The sequence below is a fragment of the Nasonia vitripennis genome, assembly GCF_009193385.2.
Source record: "Nasonia vitripennis strain AsymCx chromosome 1 unlocalized genomic scaffold, Nvit_psr_1.1 chr1_random0013, whole genome shotgun sequence".
In the NCBI taxonomy this organism is placed as follows: domain Eukaryota; kingdom Metazoa; phylum Arthropoda; class Insecta; order Hymenoptera; family Pteromalidae; genus Nasonia; species Nasonia vitripennis.
Window position 1 is genome coordinate 1354400 of NW_022279601.1, and position 5973 is coordinate 1360372.

The window sequence follows — 5973 nt, forward strand, 5'->3', positions numbered from 1 at the left end:
GTATCAATCGTCTAATAGGGCCTAAAGGAGCACTTTACGCACTCGCAACGAACACTACTGATTCTGATGAAATCATCAAAATTCCTACTTTTATACAGAAGACAGATGGTTTAAAATATAATTAGCTTCGACTCTGATCACCATACACTGTTCGATTTTGCTAATCGAGACCCCATGAACAAAAATATCACTTAGTACCGGGCATGATTTTCATAAACAATTCATTAATCGTATGTTTAAATAAAGTAGGTCGTATATTGACGGTAGAGTACGATTTGGAAGAGGTTACTCGCCCCTCGCATCAACTGGGCCTGAATTTCATCATTGTGCCCTCCAAACTGCATAATCTCTTGGCAGCTGTCATCTGTCCTTGTGTATCAATCGTCTAATAGGGCCTAAAGTCGCAGTTTACGCACTCGCAACGAACACTACTGATTCTGATGAAATCATCAAAATTCCTACTCTTATACAGAAGACAGATGGTTTAAAATATAATTAGCTTCGACTCTGATCACCATACACTGTTCTATTTTGCTAATCGAGACCCAATGAACAAAAATATCAGTTAGTACCGGGCATGACTTTTATGAACAATTCATTAATCGTAAGTTTAAATAAAGTAGGTATAATTGACAGTAGAGTACGCTTTGTTAGAGATTACTCGCCCCTCGCATCGACTGGGCCTGAATTTCATCATTGTGCCCTCCAAACTGCATAATCTCTTGGCAGTTGTCATCTGTCCTTGTGTATCAATCGTCTCATAGGGCCTAAAGGAGCACTTTACGCACTCGCAACGAACACTACTGATTTTGATGGGATCATCGACATTACTACTTTGATGCGAAAGACAGATAGTTTAAAATTTAATTAGTTCCGACTCTGATCACCATACACTGTTCTATTTTGCTAATTGAGACTCAGTGAACAAAAATATGACTTAGTAACTGGCATGATTTTTGTATATAAATTTTTTCGAATAAAGTAGGAGAGATGGACTTGTAAAATTCTTTGGCAGATCTAACTTACACCTCACATCTACTGGGTCTCAGGTTTGGTATGGAGCCCTCTAAACTGCATAATCTCTTGGCAATTGTCATCTGTCCTTGTGTATCAATCGTCTAATAAAGCCTAAAGTCTCAATTTAAGCACTCGCAACGAACACTACTGATTCTGATGAAATCATCAAAATTCCTACTTTTATACAGAAGACAGATGGTTTAAAATATAATTAGCTTCGACTCTGATCACCATACACTGTTCTATTTTGCTAATCGAGACCCAATGAACAAAAATATCAGTTAGTACCGGGCATGATTATTATAAACAATTCATTACTCGTATGTTTAAATAAAGTAGGTATATTGCGGTAGAGTACGCTTTGGAAGAGGTTACTCGCCCCTCGCATCAACTGGGCCTGAATTTCATCATTGTGCCCTCCAAACTGCATAATCTCTTGGCAGTTGTCATCTGTCCTTGTGTATCAATCGTCTAATAGGGCCTAAAGGAGCACTTTACGCACTCGCAACGAACACTACTGATTCTGATGAAATCATCAAAATTCCTACTCTTATACAGAAGACAGATGGTTTAAAATATAATTACCTTCGACTCTGATCACCATACACTGTTCTATTTTGCTAATCGAGACCCAATGAACAAAAATATCCCTTAGTACCGGGCATGATTATTATAAACAATTCATTACTCGTATGTTTAAATAAAGTAGGTATATTGCGGTAGAGTACGCTTTGGAAGAGGTTACTCGCCCCTCGCATCAACTGGGCCTGAATTTCATCATTGTGCCCTCCAAACTGCATAATCTCTTGGCAGTTGTCATCTGTCCTTGTGTATCAATCGTCTAATAGGGCCTAAAGGAGCACTTTACGCACTCGCAACGAACACTACTGATTCTGATGAAATCATCAAAATTCCTACTTTTATACAGAAGACAGATGGTTTAAAATATAATTAGCTTCGACTCTGATCACCATACACTGTTCTATTTTGCTAATCGAGACCCCATGAACAAAAATATCACTTAGTACCGGGCATGATTTTCATAAACAATTCATTAATCGTATGTTTAAATAAAGTAGGTCGTATATTGACGGTAGAGTACGCTTTGGAAGAGGTTACTCGCCCCTCGCATCAACTGGGCCTGAATTTCATCATTGTGCCCTCCAAACTGCATAATCTCTTGGCAGCTGTCATCTGTCCTTGTGTATCAATCGTCTAATAGGGCCTAAAGTCGCAGTTTACGCACTCGCAACGAACACTACTGATTTTGATGAAATCATCAAAATTCCTAATTTTATGCAGAAGCCAGATAGTTTAAAATTTAATTAGTTCCGACTCTGATCACCATACACTGTTCTATTTTGCTAATCGAGACGCAATGAACAAAAATATCAGTTAGTACCGGGCATGATTATTATAAACAATTCATTACTCGTATGTTTAAATGTAGTAGGTATAATTGACGGTAGAGTACGCTTTGTTAGAGGTTACTCGCCCCTCGCATCGACTGGGCCTGAATTTCATCATTGTGCCCTCCAAACTGCATAATCTCTTGGCAGTTGTCATCTGTCCTGGTGTATCAATCGACTAATAGGGCCTAAAGGCGCAGTTCACGCACTCGCAACGAACACTACTGATTCTGATGAAATCATCAAAATTCCTACTCTTATACAGAAGACAGATGGTTTAAAATATAATTAGCTTCGCCTCTGATCACCATACACTGTTCTATTTTGCTAATCGAGACGCAATGAACAAAAATATCAGTTAGTACCGGGCATGATTATTATAAACAATTCATTACTCGTATGTTTAAATGTAGTAGGTATAATTGACGGTAGAGTACGCTTTGTTAGAGGTTACTCGCCCCTCGCATCGACTGGGCCTGAATTTCATCATTGTGCCCTCCAAACTGCATAATCTCTTGGCAGTTGTCATCTGTCCTGGTGTATCAATCGACTAATAGGGCCTAAAGGCGCAGTTCACGCACTCGCAACGAACACTACTGATTCTGATGAAATCATCAAAATTCCTACTCTTATACAGAAGACAGATGGTTTAAAATATAATTAGCTTCGCCTCTGATCACCATACACTGTTCTATTTTGCTAATCGAGACGCAATGAACAAAAATATCAGTTAGTACCGGGCATGATTATTATAAACAATTCATTACTCGTATGTTTAAATAAAGTAGGTATATTGCGGTAGAGTACGCTTTGGAAGAGGTTACTCGCCCCTCGCATCAACTGGGCCTGAATTTCATCATTGTGCCCTCCAAACTGCATAATCTCTTGGCAGTTGTCATCTGTCCTTGTGTATCAATCGTCTAATAGGGCCTAAAGGCGCACTTTACGCACTCGCAACGAACACTACTGATTTTGTGAAATCATCAAAATTCCTAATTTTATGCAGAAGACAGATAGTTTAAAATTTAATTAGTTCCGACTCTGATCACCATACACTGTTCTATTTTGCTAATCGAGACCCAGTGAACAAAAATATTACTTAGTACCGGGCATGATTTTTATAAACAATTCATTAATCGTATGTTTAAATATAGTAGGTATAATTGACGGTAGAGTACGCTTTGTTAGAGGTTACTCGCCCCTCGCATCGACTGGGCCTGAATTTCATTATTGTGCCCTCAAAACTGCATAATCTCTTGGCAGTTGTCATCTGTCCTGGTGTATCAATCGACTAATAGGGCCTAAAGGCGCAGTTCACGCACTCGCAACGAACACTACTGATTCTGATGAAATCATCAAAATTCCTACTTTTATACAGAAGACAGATGGTTTAAAATATAATTAGCTTCGACTCTGATCACCATACACTGTTCTATTTTGCTAATCGAGACCCCATGAACAAAAATATCACTTAGTACCGGGCATGATTTTCATAAACAATTCATTAATCGTATGTTTAAATAAAGTAGGTCGTATATTGACGGTAGAGTACGCTTTGGAAGAGGTTACTCGCCCCTCGCATCAACTGGGCCTGAATTTCATCATTGTGCCCTCCAAACTGCATAATCTCTTGGCAGCTGTCATCTGTCCTTGTGTATCAATCGTCTAATAGGGCCTAAAGTCGCAGTTTACGCACTCGCAACGAACACTACTGATTCTGATGAAATCATCAAAATTCCTACTCTTATACAGAAGACAGATGGTTTAAAATATAATTAGCTTCGACTCTGATCACCATACACTGTTCTATTTTGCTAATCGAGACGCAATGAACAAAAATATCAGTTAGTACCGGGCATGATTATTATAAACAATTAATTACTCGTATGTTTAAATGTAGTAGGTATAATTGACGGTAGAGTACGCTTTGTTAGAGGTTACTCGCCCCTCGCATCGACTGGGCCTGAATTTCATCATTGTGCCCTCCAAACTGCATAATCTCTTGGCAGTTGTCATCTGTCCTTGTGTATCAATCGTCTAATAGGGCCTAAAGGAGCACTTTACGCACTCGCAACGAACACTACTGATTCTGATGAAATCATCAAAATTCCTACTCTTATACAGAAGACAGATGGTTTAAAATATAATTACCTTCGACTCTGATCACCATACACTGTTCTATTTTGCTAATCGAGACCCAATGAACAAAAATATCCCTTAGTACCGGGCATGATTATTATAAACAATTCATTACTCGTATGTTTAAATAAAGTAGGTATATTGCGGTAGAGTACGCTTTGGAAGAGGTTACTCGCCCCTCGCATCAACTGGGCCAGAATTTCATCATTGTGCCCTCCAAACTGCATAATCTCTTGGCAGTTGTCATCTGTCCTTGTGTATCAATCGTCTAATAGGGCCTAAAGGAGCACTTTACGCACTCGCAACGAACACTACTGATTCTGATGAAATCATCAAAATTCCTAATTTTATGCAGAAGCCAGATAGTTTAAAATTTAATTAGTTCCGACTCTGATCACCATACACTGTTCTATTTTGCTAATCGAGACGCAATGAACAAAAATATCAGTTAGTACCGGGCATGATTATTATAAACAATTCATTACTCGTATGTTTAAATGTAGTAGGTATAATTGACGGTAGAGTACGCTTTGTTAGAGGTTACTCGCCCCTCGCATCGACTGGGCCTGAATTTCATTATTGTGCCCTCCAAACTGCATAATCTCTTGGCAGTTGTCATCTGTCCTGGTGTATCAATCGACTAATAGGGCCTAAAGGCGCAGTTCACGCACTCGCAACGAACACTACTGATTCTGATGAAATCATCAAAATTCCTACTTTTATACAGAAGACAGATGGTTTAAAATATAATTAGCTTCGACTCTGATCACCATACACTGTTCTATTTTGCTAATCTAGACGCAATGAACAAAAATATCAGTTAGTACCGGGCATGATTATTATAAACAATTCATTACTCGTATGTTTAAATAAAGTAGGTATATTGCGGTAGAGTACGCTTTGGAAGAGGTTACTCGCCCCTCGCATCAACTGGGCCTGAATTTCATCATTGTGCCCTCCAAACTGCATAATCTCTTGGCAGTTGTCATCTGTCCTTGTGTATCAATCGTCTAATAGGGCCTAAAGGAGCACTTTACGCACTCGCAACGAACACTACTGATTCTGATGAAATCATCAAAATTCCTACTCTTATACAGAAGACAGATGGTTTAAAATATAATTAGCTTCGACTCTGATCACCATACACTGTTCTATTTTGCTAATCGAGACCCAATGAACAAAAATATCCCTTAGTACCGGGCATGATTATTATAAACAATTCATTACTCGTATGTTTAAATAAAGTAGGTATATTGCGGTAGAGTACGCTTTGGAAGAGGTTACTCGCCCCTCGCATCAACTGGGCCTGAATTTCATCATTGTGCCCTCCAAACTGCATAATCTCTTGGCAGTTGTCATCTGTCCTTGTGTATCAATCGTCTAATAGGGCCTAAAGGAGCACTTTACG